General features: G+C 39.2%; 1 pseudogene; it reads right to left on the bottom strand.

Annotated features, from left to right (window-relative positions):
- Positions 1-8,000: 8,000 nt before the first annotated feature.
- Positions 8,001-9,579, bottom strand: LOC149095482 (uncharacterized; annotated as a pseudogene).
- Positions 9,580-14,682: the final 5,103 nt, after the last annotated feature.

Genomic DNA, 14,682 nt, shown 5'->3' with positions numbered 1-14,682 from the left:
ATGGTACGTACAACCGTGTAATAAGGTGGATGAGATAGCTGCTGATCACGATATTTGTTATGATATGGGAAAAAAAAAAACAAAGGTGATTGTGATTGGCAAATGGTTTCATCACTGGATGAAATACCATATGGTGAAATGCCAAAGAGGGGATCAACAGCACGATTCTTGATTGATCGATAAAAAACAGAAACTGGGTCTTGGGGTATCAAAAAACGGAAGAATCCGTCGAGTGAAGTGAACTGGCAAGAAAAATTAGCTGATGAATTACACAAACCAGTAAAACGTAACTTTACTCGACGGCGTGTAACAGTCAATCATATTGATGAAATATGGTGTTCTGATTTAGTTGAAATGCAGCAGTTCAGCAAGTGGAACAAGGGCTACAGATATCTTCTGATGGTTTCAGATGCGTTTAGTAAATACGGTTGGATTGTACCGTTGAAGGATAAAAAAGGTGAATCTGTAACTGAAGCATTCAAATCCATTATCAGAGAGGGAAGAAAACCTGAGTACTTATGGACTGATGAGGGTAAAGATTATTATAACAAGCATTTGAAGGACTTGTTGGATAAGAATAACATAACACTGTATTCCACGGTAAATGAAGAAAAATCATTGTGAAAGATGGAATAAAACAATAAAAACCAAAATGTGGAAGCAGTTTACTATTTGGGGTAATACAGTAATCAGTATTTGGATATTCTACCCAAAATATTAGAACAGTATAATAACACCAAACATGGTTCAATAAAAATGACACCTGTTGAAGCTAGTCAGGAAAAAAATGAAGGAATTGTATACTTTAATCTGAATAGTAATACAGAACCATCATCAAAACCGAAGTTTAAAATCGGTAATAAGGTTAGAATAAGCAAAGGCAAGAGAAAAGTATTCGACAAAGGATATACCCCTAATTGGACTGAGGAAGTATTTACAATTGATAAGATCCAATATGCGAATCCAGTCACTTACAAATTAAAAGATCTCCACGGTGAAGAGATAACAGGCAGTTTTTATGACCCTGAGCTGTTAAAAGCCAAACAGGATATATTCAGAATTGAAAAAATCATAAGGAGAAATCATAAGAAGAAGCAAGCGTTAGTAAAGTGGAAGAGATACAGTGATGATTTCACCAGTTGGGTACCACTAAAGGATGTGCTGAAAATATAAACGTTAATCGAGTAATGTATATTAGCGACATTACTTGGTTGTGGTGAAAATAGTATAGCCTATATATACAGATAGATCGTCTATCAGATGTGTTATTTTTGCCATATCTGCTTTTGCTATTATGATAGCCAAAAATACTATTGTTTCTGGCTATATGTATATTTTATATAAAGCCATATATTCAAATGAATACTTGGAGCCGTCTAACTTTGAAAAGGCATATTTATAGCCATATTTTTTTATCGCAAGTCATTTTCACTGAACCAGCACTAGCATGAAGCTTTTTTCCAGCACTGGATAAACTTTTGAAAATCATAATCGTCCCATCGGAGCGGTTTATTGATTTGACTTTTTTCTTATTCAAATGATTATACTTCACAAAAGAATAATCTCGATTTTTTGCTGCTTTCTTACTATTCTCACTTTGTGATAATAATTGTAAATTACACAGTCTATTATCAGTTTTCACATCATTAATATGATCAATGACTTTATCACTCGGAATTGAACCGTTGAGACATTCCCATATAAATCTGTGAGCTAGCATTGAGTTTTGTTTGAATCCCAGCCCGCTGACACAACAACGATTATATCCACAATGATTTAAGCTGCACCCAACTATTTTCATTGTTCTGGTATTAATAACCTTGCCAAGATTCGACGCGGCATATTTATTATACAAAGGATGAACCTTATATATTTCAATTTCATTTTTCATACTCATACTACCAATATATCAATAACGTTTCTCTTTTATATAAGACTCAAAAGCTCTGTTTTGCCACTTGGTGAATAAGTTTTTGATTTTCAGAGGCCTGAGATAGCCTAATTTATGCTGTTTCTGGCTAAAGGAGTTTTTTGATTTCCAGAGGGGTGGCAAGAGTACTTTTTGGTCATGACCCGACTTCGCGAAGGGTTTCTAGTAGAAGGATTTTTTTTGATTTCTAGAGGGTTGGGAGACATGAAATTTGCCAATGAGAGGGCTTAGGACAAAACATACCCTAAGAGGCCTGAAAATGCATTTTTCGAGTTGAGGCCCGGCGAGGGTATTTTTTGGGTTTCTAGGGGAGTGGGTATGCCGTTTTTTGCATAATGTCCTAGTACCGCCATTTACTATACTACTTTCGGTTTTCAAAAAAATCGCCAGAAGAAAAACGTTTTGAAAACTTACTTATGAGCAGTCTGGCCGAAATATTAACTCACTTAGTGACTATAACTAGAAAGTTGCCGAGACCGGGCTAGGCACAGCGTAATTTTGACCAACTTTGGGTCGATTTCCAGGAATTTCCCAGCCCTAAGGTCTCTAAGCTAATTGGAGAAGACTTTGATTTTCAGTGAAATGGCCAAAAGAAAAATTTTTGAACGCTTACTTATGAGCAGTCTGGCCGAAATATTAACTCACTTAGTGACTATCACTAGAAAGTCGCCGAGACTGGGCTAGGCGCAGCGCGGTTTCAGTTGACGAAATGTTAACTCACTTAGTGACTATGACTAGTAAGTCGCAAATACCTGGCTACGCGCCGCGCGATTTTGACCAACTTTGGGTGGATTTCCAGGAACTTGGGCGATATTTCCCAGCCCTAGGGACTCTAAACTAATTGGAGAAGACTTTGGTTTTCAGTGAAATGTCCAGAAGAAAAATTTTTGAACGCTTACTTATAAGCAGTCTGGCCGAAATATTAACTGACTTAGTGACTATGACCAGAAAGTCGCCGAGACTGGGCTACGCGCAGCGTGATTAAAGGGACCCTTGGGGAAATTAGCCGATCACCTCAATACTCTTTGTTTGGTTACTTCTCTTTTTATTTCCACTATTGATGACTTCATTAGAATACTGACAACGTTCCCCTACTGCCACTCTTGCCTGATTACAGCAATTACTACAACTCTGATGCGTAGGTTTGGCCCGCGCTCGTTTATCTGGATCACACCCGTGCTGTCAATCAGCTGTCTAATACGTCAAATTCGGAAATCAACGCTGATGTCAGTACATGCGCTGTGTTCTACTACCAAGAATTCGCAGAATTTACTTAGTGAAAAATCTTTTCATTTCTGAATTTCCACTATCAAGCATAGGGTGTATGATCCAAATAAATCAGCACGTTCAATATAACAATTATCAAGAATAAGTTTACAAATTAAAATCAAGGAAAAGTGCCAGGATCTCTAATAAAAGTTGTTGTTGAAAATTCTGTACGACTAAAGTGTTACAAGAAATAGGTATGCAAACTCCCAGCTTCGTGGGAGGGAGTTCCAGTTGAAGCCATCCATCTCATTAAGTGAACGTGCTCTTTTGGTACAAACATATCTTAACGAGGTGCCGCTGCTATTGTAAGGAATCTTTTCTTTATTTGGGTCGAAGTGTGAACGACAATCCTCAACAAAAGTCCTTGGCACACCTGGATCAGACAGCACGAAAATGCGTTGACAAGGTATTTTGGGGACAATACCTAATCACATCATTAGAAGGGGGAACCCCCTTCCCCCCCGACAATGTTGTAAGCGGGCAATGACCACTTCATCACGATTAACAAAATTGATTTGGGCGGAACGGGGCGAACTGATAAATTGCCCTGACAGATATTGCAAAAGTGGGAAGGTGTGCCAAGACTTTTGTCGGAGATTGTAGGAATAAGGTAATTAAACATCGCTATAAAACTCCCTGAACAGCTCAGTAAAAAGGGCAAGGTTTGACTGAAAAGTTGGACAGGAGACTAAAAATAAGTTAAGGAGTCTAACGCGACTAATTCCAAAAAGAGCGCTTCCAAAATCTAGATTTCAATTTTTACTTTGTTTTCTCGATCGACACCCGCGAGTAAACAAACGAGTTGCTGAGCAACGCAGCTGACCCGAAAACATGTAGTATAGCAACGGTGCCCGCAGAACATGAATGTACCAAGGTATTTTACCAGGTCTAACAAGAATCAGTTAACAAATTATTTAAGTAAATACTACATTAAAAATAGTTAGATTACAGGGCACTATTTCCAGCGTAACAACAGTCAGGTAATTTACACATACGAAGATTTAGTTCCTAGGAAACGTAGTACCCGCGTATACAGCAACAACGATAAGAAAGGCAACATTTGATCAGCTAGTCAAGGAGCAAGTCCGTAATGTCAATGTATCCCAAACACCTAAAGTATTCCAATATTATATTTCGAATGACCCAACACCTATTTCTTAAAACATTACCGTTGCCTTTTTACCCATTATTACAACGAATAAATATGGTTAAGAATTGTTATTAAATTCTCAGCCTCGGATAATGCAATTCCAGCTTTCTGATTGGTTCACTGGATCTCGGTTACCAGCCATTATACCTGCGTTTGACCTTATATGGAAATGAAAGCGGCAAATGTCGCTCGGCATGAGCTTTTTCGCGTGAAGCAAAGTTTCGTCGACAAAAAAAATGGATGAAAAAAAGCACATTCGGTGAGCTATCTACACAGCAAATACAGGAAATTATGGACAATGCCGACCCAGTAACAACAAAAAAGCCACAAAGCTCGAGATAAGATTATCTCCCTTAAAGTTGCAAAATTAAAATACGACCGGCGAGATTTTACGCATTCATGAAGATTATGTAACAAAAACAAATTTTACCTGAACAGAATGGCTTGCTAGTCCTGGTGGCACCAAATTTTCGAAACCGATATAAGAAATGTCAAAAGAAGAACTGAATGTTCAGTTGAAGTGTTTTTACTCGTCTGCGAGGAAGAAAGATGACACGTATTGCAAAAGTTCATTGATTAAATCCATTAAAGCCGCCAGTTGATCATTTCCTTCGCACGCCGCCGCACAACAAACCGTTTTCCATTATCTCTGACCAGGCAAATAAATTATTAGAGCATATGCATTTGTAAAAGGCCGCAGGAAAACAGGCATAATTGCCGGCGTAGTCCATAAGAAACCAGTTTCCAATGAGCAGATGAGGAAACTGTTCGACTAAGCAAGCTCGGATCGGCCGAGAGCAAGAATCCCGCACAGCTACAGAGGACGACCTAGTTTTATCTCAGTCTCTTTTTTGGCCGACGACGACGAGAGAATCAATGACAGCTAGCGCCAACAATTCTGTCCTTGCGAAAAACACCTCAAGGAGTTGAGTGTTTTGAGCTGAACCGAAGTAAGCCCGGTTCTTTACCAGCCACGAAAAACCACCAGGGTGGCCTCGGAGATTCTGAAGATGAATCTGACGCTAAGATAGTTTCTGTCCTTGACTCTAAAGCTGACCAACAATGAGCTCCACACATACAGCTCGAAATGCCAAGGCTTTCAAAGCAAGGGAATCCTGAGAGAGATCTTGTCGAGGATAATTTTGGCACAACGTCTGTGTCACATGGCGATCAAAGTTTTCCGCAGCATTATTACGATGGCAATGTGCAAGTGCACAATTATTTGGCTGTTCTCCATGACTCGAACTCGAACGCTTTTCAAACTTTCTGGCCAAGGTTATATATCCTTCATTTGATAGACGTTTCTTGAATTCTACTTGATTGCAATTTCATTCAGCAAATTCGTTTGCTTCGCTCTCAAATTTTTCATTCAACTAATTTTACAAACAGCGCGCATGTCATGTGATTTCCCACTTGTTGTTGTTTTTGTCACATCGACTTCCGGTCGTTTTGTAAAATTAAAACCCAATAAAATTAAGCTATATTTCCAAGAGTACAAACGCACCGAATTTAATAAAACAATTATTCCATTCGCGCTTGTTGGATATGAGATTGGTTATAGCCAACGAGGCCCGTAGGGCCGAGTTGGCTATTTACCATCTCATATCCAACGCACGCTCATGGAATAATTGTTAAATATCTTGTTTGCATTTTATTGTTTTACATTTTCTCCACCCTTAGATTGAGCTAGTCCCTAGCTCACAGTGAGTTAATAGAATGCAAGCAAGATAACATGACAATACCATAACAAAAAAAATGGAGGCATATATATATATATATATATATATATACATATATATATCTTCACGAACTCAACACTACAGCTGAACAATGTATAACCTACAAGTAAAAATTATGTGGACATACGGCATTAAAAGAAAATCGCATAAGCGAAGGGTTGATAGGAATAACAGTGTTCAAAAATGCTCACGTAAAATCTTAATTGTAATATAAAGTGTAAACAGAAGATTAAACCTGGTTGAGTTTCTTACTGCTGAGTTAACAGACAAAAATTTAGTAGTATTCGTGTCAAACCCCGTTTAGTAACTTCATGAAATACTTAACAAAATTGTTTGTTGTTTGCTTGTTTCAGTTTTTTTTTTGGTTTAGTTTATGTTTCTTTGTTTTCGTGAATGATTGGTAGTTATAAATAACCAAAGCGTGTCAATGGCTCATTCTAGTAATACAATACGGAATTTCTGATTTATCGGGTGGTTTACGTTGTTTTGGCATGAAGAATTTGTAAGGAGGTGTATTGGCCTGACAAACAGTAACAATTGCTTCCTTTAGAGGGCTGTGCCTTGCAAAATCCAAAACTTTCCTTATTTCTTCCGTCATAGGAGTATTGGTCAGATATTCTGTTAAACTAGGAAAGGTTACTGCTTCTTCGTAAGTTGGCAATTTAGAAAAATCTTTAGCTGAGTCAACTGTTGTGCTTGTTTCATTATGTTTGGAGCTGGAAATTTGCTGTGTTTCACACGCGTTGTCGTGAACTAAGTCTTCTTGGCAGCTTGTTTGGCTGGGCAATACAAAGAGACGAGAGTCAGTGGTAATTTCCTGGGAATACGAAAGAGTTTCGGTTTTCTTTGTGTGCACATTGGGTATGGCTTCCGAATCTAAATTCCTAGTCCTGAAAATATCTGAAGTGGTCTGACTGCGTAAGTCAAATTTTGGTAAAACCTGTTGTACAACTTGATCAGGAGTTTACAAGGGTTGTTTACTCACAATGCTTTGTTCATTTTCCTTTGGAGCGTCTTCCATTTCTGTGTGAAATATTTTCTCGTTAATCTCTTCTCTTAAAATTGGGTAACTTCTTTTCTGTTTTAATATTGGTTTTAATTTAACTGACGATATATTATGATTTCTTGTATCTATTTTTAACTTCTTCAATGCGTTTCCGTTTTCCTATGGTTTCGTCACTGTTTGTGGTGATAACATCTTTGAGATGTAATTCTTTCCTTTCTAGGTCATCTACGTAGGTACTATGATGTTTATCAATAATCACGGTAACGCCAGCGTTAATGTTTCCATCGGGACAAATTGACATGTTGTTAACACCTTCTGCGGCGTTATCGCTGAGTGAGAAAACTGTCTGATTTTGCGGTATTCTCTTGGTAATATTAATATGGACATAGCCAGTCTCCATTTTATTTTCAATTTCTGATAAATGATATTTGCGCACTTTCACTTGTGTATTTCTGTTAACCTTTCTTTTATTGCGTCTCGTATGTTGAGAACTCTGGTTCAATTTGGTAACTGTATTTAATTTTCTCAACATGTATTATCAAAAGTTACATTGTGATTACTATTTTTCGTCGCCGAAGAAAGCGGACATAAAGATTCCCTAGACTGTGTTTCAGACACGATATTTTTAGTAGGATATGGGTGTCCCGGGATTACCACGATATCCGAAATAGGCGAGTCAGAAAAACTGTCATCAAGGCGATTGTGACTATTTACAATTGGCGATTCCGTGCGAATATCATCAATACTATCTACACCTGTTTTACAAGTAGAAACATTATGTCGAGCAACCGAATGTCTTGGAGAGAATCTGCTATCTATAGTGGTAAAACAATTTCTGGGCTTATAACTAACTTGATTGTTGTTTCTAGTTGCTCTTCGAAAACCTTGTCTATAATATTTAAATAATTTTGTTCTGCCAAAACGGACTCTTGGGGTACCAACAAGAGTCCTTAGGCGTTTCCCTGGTTGGAATTTGCTGGTTCCTCTATGGCTAACATAGAACGTCGATTGTAGAAGGGGTGAATACGGAATTCATTACTATATTCATCATTCCAGCCTCTGTAAGATCGGTCATATGAGCGATTGGCGGAATGGCGCGGATTCTGATACCGCCTTAAAACACTCTCTAAATATGTTAACCGTCGCTGTAACTGGTCTAGTTGACTGTTTGGTCCCTGCCAATTACTAGGTTGAAAAGGGCGCGATGTCCCAGGAGGCTGATCATCATAAGCAGCCATAGCATAAGTTGCGTTTATGTGCTGCTGCTGACGCTGTTGTTGTTTTTGGAGTGTTTTAATGTGATTGGACAATTCGTCCAGTTTCTTTTCAGTAGCTGAAGGACCTGGAGCTGGCGCAGCGGTGGCTATCACCGCATTGTTCAAGTACTTGAAGGTTGCTCCAGGAATTTAGTAAACGTGATTTGCATTTTCGTTAACACAGATTGAGTATCTGAAGCAGCCTGGCGGCGATTGACGATGTCCTTCATACGCTTGAGACTCGGCCTCCTGAAACGTCTTTGGCCTACCTATAGTGACACATAGGCTTGACGGTCGCCCTGTAATACCTCAATAAAATATCTCACTGTTTCTACGTCAGACAATTTTAATCGTTTGCATAGGCGCGTAATATCAGTAATGTAATCGTCGATGGGCTCGTTTGGAGCGTGTTTACGCGCACTTAATTGTTGACTTAAAATCCAATCCTGTGGGCCAGAGCCAAAACGTGCGCGAAACGCATCAAAAAGAGCAGCTAAAGTGCTGGTAGTTTCCTCAGCTAATGTGACAAAGCAGGCGTGCGCAATGCCCGCAAATAGAGTGAAAAAGCATTAGGTTGCAACTCCTCCGACCAATTCTTTAATTTGGCTATGCCACGAAAATTCTCCAACCATACTGACGCGTCCGCTATAGGATTTCCATCAAAAATTTCTGGCTTCAAGCCGTGATCATGACTAGTTGCTTTTTGGTCAATCTTATTTTGTAGAGAATCTAATTGTGTGCGTGTCGTATGCGCTTCTTTTTCTAGATCGCCTTTTATTGTCGTCAGAAAAGAGGTAAAGCAGGCTTTAAATTCTTCTTTTTGGGCAGCATTCATGATACCGGATACAGGACAAACACAAATATTACTTTCTCTGTGCGTTTCAATCAGCTGTGCCTGATGTATTTGAGAACGCGTAACGATCTTTTTAGAGGCTTTAGGCCTAGGTGGCATAAATTGCAACAACCACTATTCCTATCAATCCCAATTAAATGTCGGTGCAAACTTTTAACTAAAAGATAACAGAATTGGATCACCACAACGAACAGTAGCACAAGTACGTAAGTACTAACAAATATATTATTTAAAACTAACATAGGGTGCTAGAAAAGGTTACGAAAAAGGAATAATGAGTACGCAACATCAGTAGGCCTTACGCTCCATCTGGCGGGTTGATTTCCTGGCTTGTCCTGGCTTGACCTGGTTTGTGCTGGCTTGACTTGGCTTGACTCAGCTTGTCCTGTTTCTCTTAGTTCTGCAATTAACTCCGTAAAAGAAAGACACGCACGCGTCGGCTTCTACTTCTTGGAACTTAACCCTCAATGTTCAGTTCTGTTTATTTTTTGTCTCAGTTCCCTTTAGACAGCGACTGTAAACGTTACTGTTGGCGTTTAATCCACCGTCTGCATATGATGATGATGTTAATTACAACATCCACGGTCGAGCAGTTGGTAATCGGAGTGGTCCGGTTAAAACATTACGGCCATAGCCACGTCTAGTCATCCACTGATCGGATTTTCGACACAAAATCCGGGCCGTCGGGCACCGAAACCGGAACTCCACCAGCTTGTTAAAGCGACCTTGGGGAAATTAGCCGATCACTTAAACACTCTTTGTTTGGTTAGCTCGCTTTTTATTTCCACCATTGATGACTTCATTACAATACTGACAACGTTCCCCTACTGCCACTCTTGACTGATTACAGCGATTACTACAACTCTGATGCGTAGGTTTGGCCCGCGCTCTTTTATCTGGATCACACCCGTGCTGTCAATCAGCTGTCTAATTCGTCTAATTCGAAAATTAACGCTGATTTCAGTACATGCGCAGTGTTCTACTAGCATGAATTCGCAGAATTCACTTAGTGAAAAATCTTTTCATTTCTGAATTTCCACTATCAAGCATAGGGTGTATGATCCAAATAAATCAGCACGTTCAATATAACAATTATCAAGAATAAGTTTACAAATGAAAATCAAGGAAAAGTGCCAGGATCTCTAATAAAAGTTGTTGTTGAAAATTCTGAAAAATTGGACAGGAGACTAAAAATAAGTTAAGGATTCTAACGCGACTAATTCCAAAAAGAGCGCTTCCAAAATCTAGATTTCAATTTTTATTTTTTTTTCTCGATCGACACCCGCGAGTAAACAAACGAGTTGCTGAACAACGCAGCTGACCCGAAAACATGTAGTGTAGCAACGGTGCTCGCAGAAGTAGCAGTAGCGGTAGCAGTAGCAGCAGCAGCAGCAGCAGCAGCAGTAGCAGTAGCAGTAGCAGTAGCAGTAGCAGTAGCAGTAGCAGTAGCAGTAGCAGTAGCAGTAGCAGTAGCAGTAGCAGTAGCAGTAGCAGTAGCAGTAGCAGTAGCAGTAGCAGTAGCAGTAGCAGTAGCAGTAGCAGTAGCAGTAGCAGTAGCAGTAGCAGTAGCAGTAGCAGTAGCAGTAGCAGTAGCAGTAGCAGTAGCAGTAGCAGTAGCAGTAGCAGTAGCAGTAGCAGTAGCAGTAGCAGTAGCAGTAGCAGTAGCAGTAGCAGTAGCAGTAGCAGTAGCAGTAGCAGTAGCAGTAGCAGTAGCAGTAGCAGTAGCAGTAGCAGTAGCAGTAGCAGTAGCAGTAGCAGTAGCAGTAGCAGTAGCAGTAGCAGTAGCAGTAGCAGTAGCAGTAGCAGTAGCAGTAGCAGTAGCAGTAGCAGTAGCAGTAGCAGTAGTAGTAGTAGTAGTAGTAGTAGTAGTAGTAGTAGTAGGACTTTTTTTTACTAGGGTAGCATTTGACAGTAATAAAACTGATAACCTAATGGCCCTCAACATAAATGTACCAAAGTATTTTAACAGGTCTAACAAGAATCAGTTAACAAATTATTTAAGTAGATACTATATTCAAAATAGTAAGATTACAGGGCACTATTTCCAGTGTAACAACAGTCAAGTAATTTACACATACGAAGAACTAGTTCCTAGGAAACGCAGCATCTGCGTATACAACAACAACGATAAGAAAGGCAACATTTGATCAGCTAGTCAAGGAGCAAGTCCATAATGTCAATGTATCCCAAACACCTAAAATATTCCAATATTATATTTCGAATGACCCAACACCTATTTCTTAAAACATTACCATTATCTTTTTACCCATTGTTACAACGAATGAATATGGTTGGGAATTTATATCTTGCTTGCATTTTTATTGTTTTACAATTTTGACCAACTTTGGGTGGAATTCCAGGAACTTGGGCGATATTTCCCAGCCCTAGGGATTCTAAACTACTTCGAGAAGACTTTGGTTTTCAGTGAAATGGCCAGAAGGAAAATTTTTGAACGCTTACTTATGGGCAGTCTGGCCGACATATTAGCTCACTTAGTGACTATGACTGGAAAGTCGCCGAGAGCGGGCTACGCGCAGCGCTATTTTGACCAACTTTGGGTCAATTTAGAGGAACTTGGGTGATATTTCCCAGCACTAGGGACTTTAAACTAATTTTAGTAAGACCTTGGTTTCTAGAGAAATGGGCAGATAAGAATTTTTGACCACTTACTTAGTAGCAGTCTAGCAAAAATATTAACTCACCTAGCAACTATGACTAGAAAGTCGCTGAGATTGGGCTACCGGCAGCGCGATCTTGACCAACTTTGGGTGGATTTCCAACAACTTGGGCGATATTTCCCAGCGCTAGGGATTCTAAACTAATTCGAGAAGACTTTGGATTCTAGTGAAATGACCCGAAAAATATTTTTGAAGTTTTACTTATGGACAGTCTGGCCAAAATATTAACTTACTTAATGGCTATGACTAGAAAGTCGCCGAGACCGGGCTACGCGCAGCGCGATTTATATCAAGTTTGGGTCGATATCCAGGAACTTGAGCGCTATTTTCCAGTCCTAGGGACTCGAAAATAATTCCAGAAGACCTTGGTTTTCAGTGAAATGGCGAGAAAAGGTGTTTTGAACGCTTACTTATGAGCAGTCTGGCCGAAATATTAACACACTTAGTGACTATGACCAGAAAGTCGCCGAAACCGAGCTACGCGCAGCGCGATTTATACCAACTTTGGGTCGATTACCAGGGACTTGGGCGATATTTCCCAGCCCTAAGGAGTCTAAACTAATATGAGAAGACATTGGTTTTGAGGAAAATTGCCAGACGAAAAATTTTTGGACGCTTACTTATCAGCAGTCTGGCCAAAATAATAACTCACTTAGTGACTATGACTAGACCGGGCTACGCGCAGCGTGATTTTGACCAGAAGAAAAATCGACAAGAGGAAATCGACTAAAAGTTGGTCAAAATCGCGTTGCGCGTAGCCCGGTCGCGGCGACTTTCTGGTCATAGTCACTAAGGGAGTTATTATTTCGGCCAGACTGCTCATAAGTAAGCGTTCAAAACTTTTTCTTCTGGCCATTTTATTGAAAACCAAAGTCTTCTCGAATTTGTTTAGAGTCTTTAGGGCTGGGAAATATCGCCCAAGTGTTTGGAAATCGACCCAAAGTTGGTTGATTGGTTGATTGTTGAGTTGTTGAGTTTTTTTCCATAAATAACCAGAAGAAATGTTTGAAATTCATTACAAAACTGATTGGGGGCGAGGTCTATAATCACGGTGAAAAATGGTTAAGGGCTCTTTTTATGACTGGATATGTTGTATGCAAGCTCACTAACAAGACTCAACATCTGAGACGTTGTCAGATGTGATACTGTCAAGCAAACCCAACTCTTTAAACAATGTGTGGCCATAAATTTACTTTGACTTTTACCCAGAATGCCTGGGATTTAATGGGCCGGACGTCCATAAATTTCTACAAGTAATTAGGCAACAAGAATTGCAAGCTTCGTTAATAAGGGATTTATTACGCAACTGAAAATGTTCAGAAAAATGCCACGATCACAAACTGGAGAAACATTGCAAACTTCAAACGCGCAATTCTGATTGAAAGCCGACTAGTCGCATACTCGCGCCTGATGTTAAACAAGACAGAAGGGAAAAAGAGTTGGAAAGAAAACAAAACGAGTGTTTCGTGTGATCAAAGCAAGCTCTTTCAGAAACGCCATAACACTAACGAAAATCTTTAACAGTGATCGTGGGGGATCATTCTGGACAGTGCCCGGTCCAATACTTAGGGAATACTGTGCCAGCAATGAAGCAATTTGATTGGTTAATCTGAGTTCTTAACCCTCTGAACTAACTTAGTGATGAAATATAAACTAGTTATGTAACGTTTTCTCTTGGTATACATTGGAATATCCCACTTGTATTCACTTGGTATATACAAAGAAAATACAAGTGACACAAGAGAAAGCGCTGCATAAGCGTTGCGTGCGAAAGGATACCCCCTATTCCCTCCCCGTTTACACCTGCTATGCAGGATGTATACATGGCTTATCATTATAAAAATAAGAAAAATATCATTACAGCCGTAAAATAATGTTTTCAGTGACACGGCTGCAAAGGTAACAGAAAAGAAATACCACAATGTACAGCAAACACAAATTAATTTTTATTCCTAAAACATTCCAAAGCAAACAGAGGATGGTAATATTATCTAAAAAAAAGCTGGAAACACATCCATATCTACGAAGAGGAAAACAACAGGAGCAATGTCAATAACAGGCCAAAATACTCAATACTTCCCATGAACACTACTATTAAGCTGCATTTAGCCAAGTCTTGCCATCACCTCGAGTATTCGTTTTTTTTTTCAATAAAAGGTCATTTACAATGCGAAACAGCATCTCGGTAATCGATCAACAGATTATTACAAACAATTCCTACTCTAGCCAGTGCCAGAACCTAAGGATTAATTCACCATGCATATGGAATGTCATTCATTTTTATCTTGTTCAGTGTCAACTAAACTGCAATATTAATTCTCAATACTGATGTTCATTCAGCTCCATCTTGCTCATTTCAGAACTAAGATAGTAATTCTCCACATTGTCATTCAGTTTTATCTTGCCCAGTGTCAGAACTTAAATAGTAAATCTCCATACTGAATGTCGTTCAGTTTTATCTTGTCCGTTGGCAGAACTGATATTGCAATTCTCCATACTGATTGCTGTTCAGTCTTATCTTGTCCAATGTCAGAATTGATATTGCAATTCTCCATACTGATTACTGTTCAGTTTTATCTTGTCCAGTGTCAGAACTGATATTGTTGTAATTCTCCATAATGATTGTCGTTCAGTTTTATCTTGTCCATTGTCAGAACTGATATTGTTGTAATTCTCCATACTGATTGTCATTCAGTTCTATGTTGTCCAGAGTCCAAATTAATATTGCAATATTCCATACTGATTGTCCTTCAGTTTTATCTTGGTCAGTGTCAAAAATGATATTGTTGTAATTCTCCCTT

The sequence above is a fragment of the Orbicella faveolata genome, unplaced genomic scaffold (assembly GCF_042242905.1).
Source record: "Orbicella faveolata isolate gen_17 unplaced genomic scaffold, um_ofav_v1 contig_50, whole genome shotgun sequence".
NCBI classification, from domain to species: domain Eukaryota; kingdom Metazoa; phylum Cnidaria; class Anthozoa; order Scleractinia; family Merulinidae; genus Orbicella; species Orbicella faveolata.
Note: the sequence above shows the minus strand (reverse complement) of the source record. Positions and strands in the feature narration are given on the sequence as shown.